Here is a 19,608-nt window from a genome sequence, read left to right as displayed (position 1 = left end):
AACCAAGTGGCAAAACATCTTGATAATGCTATTCTGACTGCATTAGATAAAATTGCCCCTTTCAGTAAGGTTAAGATCAGGACTAGAACTGCCCCATGGTTCACGGACCAATTAAGAATTACAAAATATTCATGTAGAACCGCGGAGAGAAAATGGTGCAAAAGTAAAAATCGGGCCGATCGTGAAACATACAAGAATTTGCAAAATGACTACATGAAGGAAATAAAACTGGCAAAACAAACATTTCTTATAGATCGGATAAATAAGAAAGAAAACTCCTCTAAAAAACTATATCAAATTTTGAAGGAATTCACTACTCCTAGCAATCAGCCATTAATACCTGCCACCCAAGACTGGACTGATTGTCTATCTAAATTCTTTGAGGAAAAAATTACAGCTATTCATCACTCTCTCATATCTCAACACAATAGCACCAATCTTGAAGATCCTTCCGCCCCTTTACCAGACCTTTCTTATTTTCTAAATGATTTTGCAAAATGGGACTGCAAGTCAGTCACTTCTGTCTTGCAGAAGATAAAGTCTGACTCCCCCACTGACCCTATTCCGCCCAAATTTCTCTCCATTATTGCCCCGGCATTATTGGAAAGAATAACTAGCTAATTTAACAAGACACTTTTGGAGGCGGACTTTCCTATAATATGGAAAGCTGCCAGTGTAAAACCGATTTTTAAAAACCGACAGCCGATCCCAAACTTCTTTTAAACTATCGTCCTATATCATTACTCCCCTATTTCGGGAAGGCGCTAGAATCTCTTGTTAACAAACAGCTTGTTGACCATCTTGAAAGCCATGAACTCTTAGACCCCTCACAGTCTGGGTTCAGGTCGGCGCACAGTACTGAGTCAGCACTGATCGAGCTCACTGACAACATCAGACTGGCGTTAGACAAACGTCAGCCAGTCATCCTTGTCCTGCTTGATCTGTCCACCGCCTTTGACACCATCTCCCACAGCATTTTAAAACAGCGGCTTTGGGAGATAGGTGTCAGAGAAAATGCCCTGAAATGGTTTCACAGCTACTTATCGCACCGTGCAACCACAGTGCAGATCGGCAACTGCAGTGCTAATGAAAGACTGGTGAGTACCACAGGGCTCTATTCTGAGCCACACGCTGTTTAATTTGTACAGGACTCCGTTGGCTGAGGTGAACAGATCTTACGGCTTTGGAGTCATATCTTACGCTGATGACACCCAGATTCTGGATAACCAACTGTCCATGAAGAACCAAATAAATCATGTAACCGGCACCTGCTTTGGCATAATGCGGAGTCTGCGGAAGGTTTTCAAATGGATCCCTACTGAAGCCCGAAAACGATTAATATAGGGACTTATTATAAACAGAATGGACTATGGTAATGCCCTATTGCTCTCAATCAATGAAAGCTTTCTGAACAGGTTTCAGGTCCTGCAGAACTCGGCAGCCAGGCTGGTCCTCAACCTTCCGCAAAGATTTTCGTCTGCTCCCAGTCTAAAAGCTCTCCACTGGCTTCCAGTGAAAAAAACAAATTCTCTTAAAGATTCTGTGCCTGACCCATAAGGAAATGTATGGTAATTGTCCCAAATACTGGTCGCAGCAGTTACGCTGGTATCAGCCAGGCAGACTGCTGAGATCCAGCAATGAGGCCCTGCTTACTCCTCTCAGAATTCATACTTCTCTTTTCTTGCTCCGGCATCTTGGAATAAGATGCCTTTACACCTGCGCAACATCCCCCGAACACAGCTGCTTCCGTAAAAACCTGAAGACATGGCTTTTTTAAAACTATCTCTTTGTCAGAGCCATCTGCAAGTGCCATGAGACTCTTGGGAGTGATGTGTTCTGACTTGACGAGGCCTATTTTAATATGACCGATGCATAACACGCCAAACCTGATCTCTGGGGAGAGATCTCCTGTTGCCATTGTGATCCCACCAGCCGTCTGAGTGTTTATTTCACTCCTTCTGGAGTGTTGTGCGTACCCACCTGTGCGTGAGCTCTTTTACTCACTTTCGTTTCCTTGTTACACCTCTGGATGTGGGTGGTGCCTGGCTCCTGTGTTTTTTATTATCAGCCCTTTTGTTTTTCCTTGCAGCACTTATAGTCCTGGCAGGTGCCTGGCTCCCCTCCTTTTAACTTTTTATGTGTGTGACTCCTCTTTATGTGAGCCCCCATCTCATGGTGATGTGCAGGGGACTAGCTCTCCTGACGTATGTGGAGCTTGGAGTTGTAGGCCCTCTGTGGTTTGCCCTGCCCCTTTCCTCCTGATTGGCTGGAGACTCTGACGCCTCTCTTGAAGAGACCTAAGGCAAGCCCGTCTGCGCCTGTCGCGGCTGGCCAGGGGCCAGTCCCCCTGCACGTTTTAACAGCCATCTTAGGCAGTTCTCTTCCATCAATCTCAAGGACCTCGCCCCCGATGCATAAGGAATGTATTGGCACCATACAGGTAGGGGAGGAAAATGTGCAATGTAAACACTGCAACTTTTCTATCGCACCTTGTGATGTGAATGTATTGGAACATCCTAATGTTATTATTTCAAAAGCTTATCACTGAATTGTTGTTCTCTGCAGAAACACAAATCAGAGATTTTTAATATGCTGAGTGAAAGGGCCCCAGATGCACTCTTTCTAAGCGAAACCTGGCTTTCCGAGAATTCCATGCCAGATATTCTCGATGTCCTACCCCACTGTTATTGAATCGCAAGATGTGACCACCCTCATCAGTGGGTGTGAGGCATTGAGGTGCTATCTAAACGTTTATGGAACTTCACTCTTAAAGGGATTCAGCTACCTGACTGTGAGGCAGCACAATTCTCCATAAATCTATTTAGTAACACCTCCTTAGTTGGACTCCAGATTTATCAACCCCAGGACTGGTCACTAACTTTATATTACATTTAGCTGAGTTTATCTCTCTACTAGCCGTGTGGCATTATAAACTGATTATATTTGGAGACCTTAAACTACACTTAGAGTTGGCAGACTGCCAGGCAGCCTCCTCTCTAATTAGAGATCTTGGAACTCTGCAGCTATCACAATTAGTGTCCGAACCCACTCATTAAAAAGGTCATACGCTTGATCCCATTTTTTCAAATGGCCCCTCTATTCAAACTGCAGCCCCTATTAGATTAACTTGGACCAACCATTTCTTGGCCCCTTTTCTTTTTCCTCTAAGTATCTCCCCTTCGATTTATACAGCTCCTCCTACATTACAAAGAAAATGGGCCAGAGTTACTCCTGACAACTTTACTACCACTTTAATGGCTGTAGACCAAGACATTGAGAGGGAAAATGATCTGAACGCTGTTACTCCCAACTTTGAATCATGGCTTTCAAGGGCTATCATCTAGAAGCAACTTTAGATCCTTGCCTTCTGCCTCCCAGTACAATGATCAAGTAGCAACTACCAAAAACTCTGTAAACACCTCAAACATAAATGGAGGAAAGAGTATAATACAACTAGAGCCGTTCGCCTAAAGGAAACCCTGAAACAATATCACAAGCTCATTGGAGTGACACAAAGAATATTACGCTCAGAAAATTGATTTAGCCAGCAACCCCACTAAATCATTATTTTCTTTATTGAAAACTCTCACATCTCCTGAACAAGTTTCTACTGCTGTTATGCCTTCCCCAGAATACAAACAAATACAGCGACCTTTTTTTTTGCCAAAGTCACTCAAATCTATGAAGATTTTCCTGAGACAGTACAGAAGGAAAATCATCCAGCAATCAGTGAAAAGGCAGGCGATTTGATACATCATAACATCCCCTCCATGGAGGAATTGAATATCCTCTTCCTGACCATCGAGTTAGGCTCACCTCTTGACCGAGCCCGCCTAAAATCTTGCACTTAGGGATTACTGTGATTCTCCCCCACTTACATGAACTTATCACAAAATAGAGCAATTTATGTTTAGTGCCAAATTTATGGAAACATGCTATGCTAATTCCTATCAGGAAAAATCTTTCTCTGGAACCATCTGTCTTAGAGAATCTCGGGTCTATATCCCTGGTGCCGTTTTGGGTGAAGATACTTGAGAAACATGTTAACAGCTGTTTAACAGCTTTCATGGAATCAAAATGGACATTACATCCCTCTCAATCAGGTTTCAAGGTGCAATACTCCACTGAGTCAGATCTCCTCCTGTCGGAGGAAGTTCTCAGACAGAACACTGAAAAAGGCCAGACCTCTGCCCTTTTATTGCATGACCTAAGCACTGCCTTTGACACCATATCCTACAAGATCCTCACTCATAGTCTCCAGGAATGTGGGATAAGTGATAAAGCACTTAAATGGCTTATACCCTTTCTTCAGGATCAAACCTTTCAAGTCACCCTAAAGGCATGTATGTCAAAAGCTTTACCTCACCTAGAGGAGTCCCCCATGTTTATATGAGACCCCTTGCAGCTATCATTAATAAATATAACGTTCAGGTGGTGGTGTATGCCAACCACACCCAACTTATAGTGAACCTCACCTAGAGGAGTCCCCCAGGACACAATTCTGAGCCCTACATTGTTTAATGTTTATATGAGACCCCTTGCAACTATCATTGATAAATATAACATTTAGGTGGTGTTGTATGCCGACGACACCTAACTTATAGTGAACACCATCTCAGCAGAGCATTTTAAATCCTGCCTGGTTGAAGTTGCCAAATGGATGACTAATAGCTGAATGTGAACAAACCTGGACTCCTGTCAGTAGTACAGACTCCTTCGAACTGGATGTCTGTCTGGTGGCCTGCAGCCTTGGGCGAATCACTGGAACCCAAACAGAAAGTGAAGAACGTAGGAGTCTGGTTTGATTCGAAACTCTCCTTCGAAGACCAAATTAGTATGATTGCGGGGAAGTGTTTTGGCATTCTTAAATCCCTAAGGATAATCTTAGATATAATTCCTATCAAATCCCGGAAAACTATTGTATATGCTCTTATTACCTCCCAACTCGACTATGGAAATATCCTGTATCTCAGAGCCACTAAAGGGAGTATCAATTCGCTGCAGCGAGTTAAAAACGCTGCATCGAGACTTGTACTAAATCTCGACAAAAGATCTTCAGCATCAGGTGCTCTCAATCAGTTGCACTGGTGCCCAGTGTCCAAAGAATTAGGTTTAAAGACTTGTGTTTTTGCTGTTGCATACTCAACAAGCAAAGCCCTAGTTATTTGCCTCCTATGATACAAGCATACATCCCAGGTCGTGATCTTAGCTCATCTGAGGCCAAGCTTGCTAATGTTCCTATGATCAGGAAAGCCAGAATTGCAGCTGGTGCCTTCTCCTTTTTGGCTGCGAGAATGTAGAACTCTCTCCCTTATGCTCTTAGAGAGTGTCCTTCAGAAAAAGATTTCAGGAGCAAAGTGAAAATGTGGCTTTTTCGCAATCCGCACTAAACCCTATCAGTTGTGTGTTTCCTGTGTTCTCTCCTCATCTAAATCTAGGTCCTAGTGCTGGGCCACACCGTTGTAACCAAGTGCTCTACAAATTGCACTATTATTATTATGGTTTGTTGCTTTTTTTTAAATATAGACATAACAAAGAAACTGGGTGGGGAAATGGAAGGATGGGGTATAGAGAAGGGAAGTCAAGGATAATAGCAACACCAATGAGTAACAGCGCCACAGTAGCACAAGGAGCAATGCATAACAATCAATCTGGACATGAAGGGGTCCCTCAGGCCAATAGGTCATCATTACTCCGTAACATTGGTGCCAAGGATTGGTTGTGGCTACCCGTCAGCCTTCTTGCTCCAGTTTGCCATCGGATGACGAAAGGCCCTCCATATGAACTAATTACAGGATAAGGGATGCAGTAATGGCAGGGTTTACATTTGCTATGTCTCTCTTGACATACGTTCTAAAGGGTGATCAGATGCTTTCAAATTTAGACATCATATCTGCAACCAAAGCAGTTAATTGTTCCATGTCATAGATGTGCCATGCTTTAGTCCACCACACGTGGCAGGAGGAGGCCCCCTCCAAGTGAGAACTATTGTAAGCCTAGCTTCCAGTAGGAAGAAAGCGAGCAGTTTGCCCTGGGGATTTGTGTATAGATAGGTAGAGTCCTTCCCATCACTACCAATAAATGCACCAAGGGGTCCACCGGCAGGGTCACCGAACAGACCTGGGAGATCAATAAGAACACCTTAGCCCAAAAGCATTTGACATTTACACAATTCAGCCACATGTGCAAATAAGTGCATTTAGAGTCACCGCCCCACCAATATAGGTCAGGAGTTACCATCACGGCATGCAATTGAACTGGTGTAAAATACCATCTTGTAAAGAGTTTGTAAGAATTGTCCTTATGTTGCAGACATACAGAAGTCTTGGCCTCTCATCGAAGATAGTAGTGCCCAAATCTTCATCCCTCTGTAACTGATATGAATGTCGATGTGGGTGAAATGAATCACAGAAGGCCAAGTACAGGAGGGTAAGGCCAGAGGCGTAACACACGCCCCCGCAACCCCCACGGTGCAGGGGGGAGCCCTCAACCTCCAGGGGGCCCCTCAGCACAGCACACTGGCCGGAGAGCACCTGACTGAGCCCGGAGGGGGACCCTCCACGTACCTTGCAGGGAGGACCCCTCAAGTTTCATTACGCCAGTGGGTAAGGCCCTACTTAGTGGACCCCTGTGCAAAAAGATGTTATAGAAGTGTCTTCACTATACTACCCTTGGCTTCACTATGAGTGAATTTGCCCAGTGTAGTTGTGTGTTAGGCAGGAATTCACCCAAAGAGGTCTAGTGGAAGCATTGTGTTGCAATTATCTTCTCTAACACTTGTGTCATTCTGGCTCATGCCATAGAATGTAGTGATCCATGAGAATGTCATGGATAAGTCATTTTGTGCTTGTGCGACCTGCTGACTAGTCGGTGGTTTTGTACGCTGGAATAAACTTCTCTTTCTTCATCAAAGAAAGGCTCTTTGCATTTAATACTGGCCACTATGGTTTCTTTCCTGATTGGGGACAGGCAACGCTACCACCGACTCCCCTGCCTTCCTACTTGTGTGTACCCATGTCTAATGAAGATTTAACCACGCTGCTTACAATATTTGGACTGGTTTGGAGTGATTTGGATACGGAGCTTTGGACTCTTCTGTGTGCATTCCCTTACTGTGGCTGGATTTGAGGCTGAATTGAGGAAAGAAAACCGTGAGTTTTTGTTGTGCGGGAACCGTTAGACCGGCGCGAGGCTCACCTTACCAACTGCCATACCGCGAGCCTCCTCCGATAGCTCACGCCTTGCTTTGGAATTCTTACTGTGAATCACTGGACGCACGCCGCATGCCGACGTGCACGTAATCACGCCATTGTCTACGCAGCATGCGGCCATCTTGGAAGTAGTATCTTCCACCAACGCACCTCGTCATTGTTTCCCGACATTGGAGGTTTCCACAAATGGACTCCGATTCTTCTGCAAGTTGACTCCACTTCATTTAAACTACCTTAAGGTGAGAGTAGGCAGGGACATTTCGTTATTTTATTTAGTTTGTGTCATTTGGATTTTATCCATGGATGCCCCACATGTTTAATGGCATTGTGACTGAGTATTGTGTAACTCGACAGTTATTAGTGCCTAAAGACTTCCAATGTACAATTATAAGGCACACAACCCTGCTCTGTTGTTTGAGGATTTGGTCAAGGTTCAGCCTTTTCCTTGCGCTGAGGCTAGGTACTGTATGAGACAACAAGCATTTCTACCAACAATTTTTAAGGGACATTTACTTGCGTTTTTATCACAACGACAAGGTGTTTCTAGTGTGTATATTCTGTATAGTGTTCTACATATAGCACCATGGCAACTTCTACTAGCATGTCACATTCTCCTGCATGTTTATCAGAGAAGGGAGATCCTGTTCTCCCATGGAAGAGATGGAGGAATTTTTTCGACTCATACATAGTGGCTATTGGAGGGGGATAATGATCTGCTTTTAGGATACAAGCTATACTTTTGCACAATCTAGGTGTAGAAGGGAGAAATATGTGTGACAGCATGGACTTAATCCCAGTTGGCAATGGTGATGGGGAGCCTACAGATGTTTATAAGATGCCAGTAACAATGTTGGAGAGGTATTTTGGTCCCTGTATCAATTTAGTTCTTGAACAACACAGCTTTTTCACCAGGGGTCAAGGGCCAGTTGAGCGTGTGGGAAGTTATGTTGCCTCTATAAAAACTCTTGCCCTGACTTGTGAGTTTGGTGAGTTATCTGATTCCATGGTGAGGGATCAGTTGGTGAGGTGCACCAGCAGCACCAGAGTACAAGAAAAGTTGTAATCCAAGAATCCATCTTTGTCTGAAGCCATAGCTATTGTTGCAGGAATGGAAAACACATCTACGTGGGTAAAGGAAATGAGGAAGAACCGTGAGGAAAAGGATGGTCAGGGTGATGTTCATGCCTTACTGGACTCCAACCCTTGTCTGGCATCTTGCGACAATGTTGCGAAGGTCTCTTCCAATAATAAGGGTAAAGGGGCTGAAAGAGATGCACGTACTGTGCGCAGCTCTAGCTGGGATCTTTCAACACGGCCAGAGCGTGACACTAGCCAACGCAGTGCGGATCGTGATTTTAAAGATGAGGTGTTTCAAATGCAGAAGTTTCTAGCATCTTTCTAAATATCCCAACTGTTATGCTAGAGGGTCGGTGTGCAAGAAATGTGGTATTAAGGGGCATTATGGTTGAGTTTGTAGATCCTCTGGGAGAAACCGTACGTCTGAGAACTCATCTGAAATGGTGCGCACCATTATTTTGAATGTCAAGGAGGGTGATGGTGGTGTTGATGTGGGGAATGTGATAATGCCAGAATGTGATATTGCAGTGGACGGACATGATTTTGTTGTGTTGGCTGATTCTGGTTCACCTTTCACCATGATTGGTAATAAATAATGGGATGAGAGTGTGGGGTTGAAAAACATGCCTCCTGATATGAATCCTGTCAGTTATGACGGTTCGCAGATTATTGTGCTTGGTTATGTTGTGGCCAAAATCTAATTTAAAGGCAGACACACCAATGGGTAGTGTATGTGGCTGAAAGGGGAGACAACCTGTTGGGGTGGAGGCACCAACGTGATTTGGGTATTATACTGAACCCTAGTGCTAGCGATCCTAGAGATCAGGTTATGCTGGTTGATTATGTAAGTTGTGGAGAAGAGTACTTTACCAAATTTCCTGACATGTTTACTGACACACTGGAATGTCCCAAAGTTTTTGAGCATCGCATAATCTTTAAAATAAATGCTGTACCCAGTGTCCATAAGGTGAGAAGGGTGCCTAATATGATGATGGAATTCTTAAATGCTGAACTCAAGAAATTGTTGGATTTGGGGGTCATTGAAGAAGCAGAAACCTCAGAATGGTTGGCTCTGATTGTTTTGGCACCAAAAGATGGTGATGTCAATGTCAGAATGTGGGTGGACTAGTGTGGGTTGAACAAGTGGATTTGGGTTGATCATCAGCCTCTTCCCAATATATCGGAGTCTATTAGCATGTTGAAGGGTGCCAAGATTTTCAGTGTGTTGGATCTCTCGCCTGCCTACTATCAGATCAGTTTACTCAAAGACTCCAGACACCTGACTTCCTTTGCAACACCATTGGGGGCTTACCGTTTTCTGAGGGAGGATGCCCTTTGCCTGTCCTCAGCGGCGGCTTGTTTCCAAAGGGTTATGAATGTAGTCCTTGGTGCTATGGATAATGTCTTGTTTTTCCAGGACTATATCCTGATCTATGGGATCTATGGGAAGAATGAAGTGGAACATGGTGCGACCTTGGAAGGTGTGATGAAGAGGCTGAAAGAGAGAGGGCTTACTGTGAAAAAACAAAAGTATTGTATTGGCTTGAGATCAGTCACATAACTTGGGCATGTCATCTCATGAGAGGGAATACATCCCCTGTTGAAGGGCAGACACGATGCCCGAAATGCATTGGAATCATTGATCAACTGTGGGAAAACAATTGAGAGATACTCTGTATTATTTTATGAATATTACAAGATATAACCAATAATGATCATTGACTTGAAGTGGTCATTAAAAAACTTTTGATGATGATGGACTGTTTTACCTTATCATTGGATTTAAACATTTATTTATTATTCTACGCTGTGCACTGGGGAACAACCCCTATGCAGGGGCTGCATCATTGACATTGTTCGCAACGCTGTTTGGCACAGACCGCAAAGCCCCAGCTGCACGCCACACAGAGTGAACTGAAGAATCGTTGCATTAACTGGTTGTGCGTGTCCTACCCCCCTTGTTCATCCCATAGGGTTGCCCATGATACCAGCCCTGTATCATTTTCCTTAAAGTAATGCTCCAAAGTCTCTGTGGACAGAGTAGCTTAATGCAGGATCTCGGAATGGCATTTAATTGAGATACCACTGTGGGGTTAGTCTCTGTGGGAGGAACATTTCAGACAGTGGGAGCAAACAACTCCACAGTTGCTGTCTCAATGGGCCTGCTGCTGAACTCAGAGGCAAAAATTGTCTGGAAAATGTCCAGTCAGTATCTTTATCAGGTTGGTCCGCATGCCAGTCACGCCAATGAGTGAATTTCTTGGAAGCTTTGCGGGATGCCTTTGAGGGTGGCCATTGCCATTTTTCTGGGCACAGGCAGTCAGGGGATGCTGACCAGGTGCCACCAGCCCCAGCTGGAGCATTCATTCGCAATAGAGAGCAGACTTCATCTTGGGAGCACACATACACCTGCTTGTTTTCCATGGCAAAGAATAGGCACAGCGGAAAGCCCTAGCAATATTGGCTTGGTTGCGCAGGTAAGACAAAAAATCCTGAAAGTCATGGCATTAGGCCAAGGATTGGATGGAGAGATCTTGAAAAAGGGAGAGGTTATAATCCCTGAGAGTGATGGATTACATCTTCAGGGCTGCTCTCAGAATTTCCTCCCTGACCTTGTAGAAGTGAACTCTAGTGAGCACATAAGGTGCCAAGCGGTTCCGCTGGTAGTACTTGGAAAAAACAAGTTGGATGTGTTCAAGGGTGAGCTCACGGCCCTCGGAGTCCATGGACATAGCTGTCAAGCTCAGAATTGGTCACAGAGGCTCTCACACCTCTGATCCGGATGTTATTGCGCCTGCATCGATTCTCATATTCCTCCAGGGCATTTCCCAGAAGTTGTTGTTGGGTTTCAAGCACTGACACCCTCTATCCAATCATCCAGCACCTGATCTTGCGGTGCAACCGTCTCTTCCACCAAGTCTTTGCAGTATTCAATCCCCTTCACTATATGGGTGAGCTCTCCTAGCGCTCTGGTGACATCACGGTCATGGCTGCGATGTCACTTTTCATCTCTTGAAAAAAAGCGCTCTGGTGACATCACGGTCATGGCTGAGATGTCACTTTTCATCTCTTGAAAAAAAGACCGGATATCACCCTTCGTTGCCAGGGAAGATAGATCTGAAGCGCCATCCCCCTGCAGCGCCTCATCAACAGCTCCTGCAGCACCATCACCCCTGTATGCCTTTGTGGCTGATAGAACCAACAAGAAATATTGGCAAGGTAGGTTAATTCTAACCACAAAGTGTAGTGCTACTTACCCAATTAATCTAAGCAGACACACTTATCATTTAGTATTATTTTACTCTTTTTTCATTTTTCAAAAGTTTCATTTATATATGTCAAAAGAATGATACAAAATCAATAAAGAGATATTCACAAAAAATTCACGTTTCAATACATACATTGGACGACAACTGTGAATGAAACATATTTACATTTGCACACTATATACATAAAACACAGGCGAAAGTGCCTATTATCAATCAATGTTAACGACACCAGTCCTGATATACAACCTAAAGCAAACCAAGAGGCATTAATTATTTCTGCTAGCCTGCTTGTTTGTACTGGAACAATAGCAAGTAATTGGGTCATGAAACAGGTGAAATAATGTCCACAATCAATAAATCCTGCCAATGCCCTTCCTGAATCTTGTTCCAGTAGTGTGTCAACGCGTTTCGAGCCCACGTATTAATGATGGGCTCTCCTCAGGACCTGGACTGGAGACTGTCCTATACTGTAAAGTGTGAGAGAAAAATGAATAATGTAAAGGCAGCTGATTACCACTCCACCTCTAGTTACCTCCTACAGAACTAAGTGTACCTGAAAGGTCGTTTTCGGTGGGCAACAAGGTTCTTATGCTGGACACTCCTGGACTGTGTATCTGAAAATATACAACATGATGTGTCAGGACTGCCTGTGTGGAGTGCAGTTTTTTACCAAGCAATAGTCCATACTCGTTATCATCCCTACCTCAGACGAGGGTTCTTTCTCCGTACTTCCTTGCTTGCTTGAAAGTCAGGGGTCAGCACTGTTTGCTCCTCAGCGAGCGGTGGAGAGAAATTCCTCGCGCTTGACAGGAAATGAGTTTCTTTGGGGGCTGTTGGTAAAACAGTAAACCATGCGTTACTACTCGCTCGGTCCGCACCAGCTCTGCTCCTTAAATCGCACTCGTGTGTTATATCACTTACATCCGCTTCGATTCCGGCTCTCACATCGCTTCTGTTTTTCGGCGTCTGATGTCAGCGCTGGAGGCCGGGCTCAGCTGATTTTAAAGCGCGAGTGAGTCTTGTACCGCTCGTTGTTCTGTGGCCGGGGCACTTGGTTACTGTAGTTCTTGTTATCGCCACTTCAAATTTGCAGATTGTTGTACAGCCAGACAGGAGGTTTGAAAAACAGGTAAACCCTGCAGCATTTACCAACACTGTGACTAATTTATATTACTCAGCTCCGATAGTTCGTTCAGGCCGGCATTGGTCGTATCAAATTTCAGAATGAGGAACGCCTCCCTACGTGATAATTGAAGGTCTGGGTCTCCTCCTAATCCATGAGTGATTTTGATAGAGGACAACACCGTCCAATTGAAATCGTTGGGGCCATGCTTTCTTTCCAAGAAATGCGGTACCAAGGGGGCGGATGCATTGTGTCGCCAAAATGTTTTGCCATTGCTGAACAGTGTTCCCTCTTCAGTGGTGTCACAAACCGAACAGGTGCCACACTTATGATGTTCCCTTTACTGGTTCTGCCCCCGGGATTATGCTCTGGACTGTCTTTTTTGCCAAAGGACGAGTTGATACTATTTGTTGTCCGATGCTGCGAATGTGTTCACAAACTGCAAATCCAAATATGTTATATATGCCATCAGATGTCCATGCCAGCTGATATACATAGGCAAGACCACACAGGAAGTGCGACAAAGGATCATCCAACATAGATCCAGGATAAAGAACAAGGTTGCATCCGCCCCCTTGGTACCGCATTTCTTGGAAAGAAAGCATGGCCCCAACGATTTCAATTGGACGGTGTTGTCCTCTATCAAAATCGCTCATGGATTAGGAGGAGACCCAGACCTTCAATTATCACGTAGGGAGGCGTTCCTCATTCTGAAATTTGATACGACCAATGCCGGCCTGAATGAACTATCGGAGCTGAGTAATATAAATTAGTCACAGTGTTGGTAAATGCTGCAGGGTTTACCTGTTTCTCAAACCTCCTGTCTGGCTGTACAACAATCTGCAAATTTGATGTGGCGATAACAAGAACTACAGTAACCAAGTGCCCCGGCCACAGAACAACGAGCGCTGCAAGTCTCACTTGCGCTTTAAAATCAGCTGAGCCCAGCCTCCAGCGCTGACGTCAGACGCCGAAAAACAGAAGCGATGTGAGAGCAGGAATCGGAGCGGATGTAAGTGATATAACACACGAGTGCTATTTAAGGAGCAGAGCTGGTGTGGACCGAGCGAGTAGTAACGCATGGTTTACTGTTTTACCAACAGCCCCCAAAGAAACTCATTTCCTGTCAAGCGCGAGGAATTTCTCTCCACCGCTCGCTGAGGAGCAAACAGTGCTGACCCCTGACTTTCAAGCAAGCAAGGAAGTACGGAGAAAGAACCCTCGTCTGAGGTAGGGATGATAACGAGTATGGACTATTGCTTGGTAAAAAACTGCACTCCACACAGGCAGTCCTGACACATCATGTTGTATATTTTCAGATACACAGTCCAGGGGTGTCCAGCAAAAGAACCTTGTTGCCCACCGAAAACGACCTTTCAGGTACACTTAGTTCTGTAGGAGGTAACTAGAGGTGGAGTGGTAATCAGCTGCCTTTACATTATTCATTTTTCTCTCACACTTTACAGTATAGGACAGTCTCCAGTCCAGGTCCTGAGGAGAGCCCCTCATTAATACGTGGGCTCGAAACGTGTTGACACACTACTGGAACAAGATTCAGGAAGGGCATTGGCAGGATTTATTGATTGTGGACATTATTTCACCTGTTTCATGACCCAATTACTTGCTATTGTTCCAGTACTAACAAGCAGGCTAGCAGAAATAATTAATGCCTCTTGGTTTGCTTTAGGTTGTATATCAGGACTGGTGTCGTTAACATTGATTGATAATAGGCACTTTCGCCTGTGTTTTATGTATATAGTGAGCAAATGTAAATATGTTTCATTCACAGTTGTCGTCCAATGTATGTATTGAAACGTGAATTTTTTGTGAATTTCTCTTTATTGATTTTGTATCATTCTTTTGACATATATAAATGAAACTTTTGAAAAATGAAAAAAGAGTAAAATAATACTAAATGATAAGTGTGTCTGCTTAGATTAATTGGGTAAGTAGCACTACACTTTGTGGTTAGAATTAACCTACCTTGCCAATATTTTTTGTTGGTTCTATTTAAGCAGTCCAGGCCAGGTAGTGTAGACCCAAGCCTTATTTGTTTTTCTTGTTTGTGGCTGATAGCACATCTTTAATGGAGGCGGAGGAGACCTTTGGGAGCATTTGATGTTGGGAGGCCATAATGGAAGAACCACCTACTTAGCAGGCCCACATAAAGGAAGCCCAAGGATGCCACAAAGAAGGAAGTGGCTCGTTTTCAGGCAGCAAGATATCAATAGGGTGCAGCAGACACCACCATGAGCGCTTCTTGGCCAATGCAGCAGACAGCGTCTCCACAGCACTGTGAGGTGGAGGGTGACCCAGCAGCCTCGGTCTTAAGAAGTTCCAGAGGCGCTCAACATTGGCCACCTGCTGGGAGCAGTGTTTCGAAAATGCAGGTAGTCATCTTGGATGCATAGCCGAAGTGAGCGCTCCAGAGGCCGAACTCACCACCACGATCCGCTGCATTGGCAAACAGCCTGCTCTTGGTCCCAAGGAAGGAAGCGGTCTAATATCACCCCTTCCCCCTTTTTATTGCTTTTTGCCCCAGGGGTGGGGTCCCCAGGGCCTAATACGGCTTGGAGAGTGGGGCCATGCATTCCCCCCTCTGTTATAGGGTTTGGGTCAGGGGGATGTGGTCACCTTGGGTCTGATGAGGCTCAGGAATGGAATGCATGTTTCCCTCTCCTTTTTTCTGCAGTTTGGTCCTGGGGGATAAGGTCCCAGAGCATGATAAGGGTCTGGGAGGGGGCCACAACTAGAAATTCACTGAAATAACCAAAGGTTAATGTAATATTATAGTTATGTGGAATGTTCAGTAATAATGTGACATTTTAACCTCAAAAACCCACATGGAAATAGTTTAGAGTCTATTAAGGGAGTCCATAGGCATGGGACAAAAATAAAGAAAATTAAATGGTTCAACAAGGAAGGGTTTCAGCCCATCAACTACCAGTTGTAGCATCAGCAAAGGCAGTCCAAAAGAAGAAAAAAGTATTTGAGGATAGGTTTCAAAACATCAAAAATCGATCTGCATAGAGTTCTGGTCTTAAAGTAGGAAAAATCAGTCTGGCGTCGCCCCCCCCCCCCTAGGGCTTTCTTCTTTTATAAAGTCTTTGTTACACTGTTGTACGATTGGCATGTGCCCAGATTCACATAATGTCACCTAGTTTCCCATGCTAGTCATGAGAAATAAGAAATTCATAGCTCACATAGGCTTAACAACAGGGAAAAGGAATACAAAGAATCAATTTATGGTAGAAACTGGAAACCTGGTTCCCGCAAGAACATTTCACTGTGAGCGTTAAAGAAACATTTAGGAATGCTGAATGTTTCACATGAATTTGCACAAATACAGCAGCATTTACTAAGCTGAGGTGTGGTACTGGCAGTCAAAAATGCAGAGACATGTATATTGATAAACAGAAGGTTGAGTTCACAAAAAGATTCTCATATCTGAGCATTCTCTTTGACCAAATTGGCTCCTGGACCCAGGCTGTGCAAGCCAGAAAATTGATATTTATGAAAGCCACAGCCGCCCTTGCTAATTTTGTGAAGAAAATTGGGTACGAGGCAGCTGAGGGAGCTTTTACAGATTTATACGGCCAAGTGTGCCTCTACGGTTATGTATGGTGCTGGGGTTTGGGACTATGTCGATTCGCACTCATTGCAAATAGTGGAAAATGCATTTTTAAGATATATATTGGCAGTCCCAAGCAGCATTTCATCATATGTTTGTCATTCTAAAATGGGTGTGCCATTTATTGTAGATCTTGTGAAATTGGTACCCATTCTATAGTGGCATATGATATGGTCATCAACTAAAATTATGTTTAACCATATTTTAAATGATAGTTTTAAATTGGACAGGGTATTAACTATTCCATGGCTAAGGTATGTCTGGAATTTCATGTACGAGCTGGGCCATCCAGAGTTTTACACTAAGCCCAGTACCATGACCACCATAACAAGAAAAGACTTAAAAAAAGAGGGTCTAATTGTACTTGAATCACTTAGGCTATCCGTAGAAATAACAAAGCCTACAGTGCTGTCTAACCAAATGATTTTAACAACATTCAGGATTCAACCTTAGGTCATTATCGTCCCTGGTGGTTATGATAGACTATTACTTACCAGATTCACACTAGGGTTTTTACACAGACTAACAAGCTTCCCAAGAATGAATGACTGATCAAAAGTTATGCATTTGTGCCCCAGCAATCATCATTCAGAACAATCAACACTTCATGTTGTTTTATTCTGTAAATTTTGTGATGTGCCAAGGAAAAATGGATTTTTACCAATTTTAAAGTCATATGGCCTTAGACAATGTCGCCCTACTTTTAAAGCATTACAGTTTTTAGAAAATGAACATTTAGTATGGAGACTATCAATGTTTTTTAAAAATGTTTTTAAATGCAGGCAAACTATAACAATGTTAACACTTCATTTTCTTGAAAATTAGACTTCAATGAATTTGTGTCTTAGATGAGATCGGTAACCATAATAATAAATGAGGTAACCCAACAAAAGTCCTTGGACCTGGGTGATAATTGATATGGAAAACAGTGGTCCTAGACCAATTATTTATAAAGATTAAACATCTAGTAGCAGTGAATTTGCACGTTTGAGCCTCCAATGAGCCGGTCCTTTAGAGACTCAGACTTGCGAATTTATTGCTACTAGATGTTTAATCATTATAAATAATTGGTCTTAGATGAGATCGGTAGCAGACTAAAATGTATTGATTCTACACTCGATGTCTCTTATATTTATTTTTTACTGTGTAATGATTTGTGATTTTATGTGCTTTTATGACTCTCTAAACAGAAATTGAATAAAGCTTTGTTTGATCTTTGATCTACTAAGCTGCAACAGACCATTGTATTAGGTTTAGGAATATGGCAGCTTTTGGAGAAAAAGCATATCTGGGGAAAAATAACGTACGTTTGCATATGTCACTTTTAAGTGAACTAACTCTACATTCATATCTAATAAATGGCAATGAAATCATTCCACATAGTAAATAATGTAGTACTTTTACTAAGTATTATCAAATAAAGATAACTAATGTTAAAAATAGCCAATAACCACAATTCTTTCAACTTAGTATAACAATTTCTAAGTTCATGTAAGAAAAATTATTTTTAACTTTTTATAAACCATGGAATCACTAGTATTATCAGTTTATATCGCACATTTCTTGCTAGTATTTTATCTCAATTTTGCACCTGCTTTTCTATATGATGCATTCTAATGGACAGCAATAGACACAGTAGGCCACTTTCTTAATAGCACATTATTTCATCAGCAAATGTCGATAAACAACATTTTCATAAGTATTCTCATGAGTGCAACTCATTTATATGCTTTAGTATTGGTTTGTATATATGTTTCTTCATGTTTAATTTTAAAGCACACTTTTACAGTGCTTCTACTACACTCGACTCAGTATCATGTGCTACTGCGTCTACCATGTGCAAAGTGCACTTTCAGCTTTTCATGTCTTAAATCAGTAAACGCTTTGTGTATCATGATGATTTAAGTCTTGCATCATCACTGGCGAGGGCCATACCAGGGCATTTTTGTAACTACAACTGCTGTGAATTGCGGAGGCCTCCCCAATTGAATCCATGCTGCCATACTCGGATGTTCCATGTCCCCTTGATAAAATAACAGCACCTCTCCCAGAAGAGCCACTGGTGGTTGAGCGATCATGGGAGCAGGTTAGTCAAGCTGTTGGGGGACAGTCAGAAACTGAATGAGCAGTTGATCTACCTGAGAAGGTTTCTGGAGAGTTGAATGATGAGATTGGTGAAGGAGAGGCCAATCCAGTGGTCATAATAGAGATAGGCTTGGACCCTGATGAAGGGCTTAGTGCTAGAGAACCGTGAGGGGGCAGAAGAAGAACGTTGGCTGAGAACGCAGGAGAGAGGGAGACTGGTCCGGCAAGCAAAAAGTGATCTCCCAAATAACCCAGAGGATATAGAGGAGCCAGGCCTGAGTGAAACAGGAGTAGCGACGACACTCAAACGGTCGAAGCAAGCAAGAGTGCCCTGTCAAAAGTACCTATCCCCTGAATGAACATTTGCTTTTACAATTGGCTGGGAGAACGAGTTCTAGGAATTTTGGGATCACTGTGAACATTCAATTCAAACTTCAGGAACTTAACCTTCAGTTTGATCTTACCTTTGAATTTCCTTTATTGAGAAGACTGAGTGCCTTGGGATATCTCATCTTATATGTGGCTCAATTTCACTTTATGTGGCTCAATTTCCCAAATTTCCGCCCTCCTGTCCCAATATAAAAAAGCAATTCTGGCCACGAAGACTGCCTACTTCTCCTCAAAAATTCTGGCTGCCGAAAACCAGACTAGAGAAATCTTCTCCATTGTACACGATCTTGCCTATTCCGACAGAACCACCCTTAAACCCTCTCCCTCCCAGGATTTATGCGACTCCCTTAACACCTACTTCCTAGACAAAATTTCTAACATCAAACCAAACATCCCTCCCCCCCTTCTTTTGTCGACCCCCGTGTCCGTCAGTCGAGGCATGCCTCGACTCTCTCCCCGTTTTGACAGAGGAGGCCTTTCTCTCCCTTCTCCCTATGGTTAAATCAGGCTCACCTCTGGACCCCTGTCCCCCTCACATCCTTAGACATATCTACTCTGCCTGTGTGCAGCCCCCTCTCAAACTTCTCAACAGTTCACTGTCCCAGGGCATTGTTATTCAACCCTTAAAAACAGCCACCATTTTGCCCATCCTAAAAAAACCTGGAGCCGACCCCTCCGCTCTTGTCAACTACTGCCCTATTTCATTATTGCCCTTCCTAGGGAAGGTACTGGAACGCCATGTTACCCGTACGCTCAGTACCTTTGTGGAGGAGAACAGGGTATTAGCCCCCCGGCAGGCTGGGTTCCGCCCCGCACACTCTA

The 19,608-nt window shown here is 43.6% G+C and overlaps 1 protein-coding gene and 1 long non-coding RNA gene across 5 annotated transcripts in view; one reads left to right on the top strand and one right to left on the bottom strand.

Moving 5' to 3' along the window:
* The window catches only part of ADGRG4 (adhesion G protein-coupled receptor G4), a 1,842,483-nt gene that overhangs the window by 716,355 nt on the left and 1,106,520 nt on the right, over positions 1-19,608 (bottom strand). The window lies entirely within an intron of this gene.
* Positions 7,328-19,608, top strand: part of LOC144829444 (uncharacterized) — a 104,627-nt gene continuing 92,346 nt past the window's right edge. The window contains exon 1 of the long non-coding RNA XR_013610670.1: positions 7,328-7,450. This is a non-coding gene — a long non-coding RNA (uncharacterized LOC144829444). The remainder of the gene's footprint in view (positions 7,451-19,608) is intronic.

Source organism: Lissotriton helveticus, chromosome 4_1 (genome assembly GCF_964261635.1).
Source record: "Lissotriton helveticus chromosome 4_1, aLisHel1.1, whole genome shotgun sequence".
NCBI classification, from domain to species: domain Eukaryota; kingdom Metazoa; phylum Chordata; class Amphibia; order Caudata; family Salamandridae; genus Lissotriton; species Lissotriton helveticus.
Note: the sequence above shows the minus strand (reverse complement) of the source record. Positions and strands in the feature narration are given on the sequence as shown.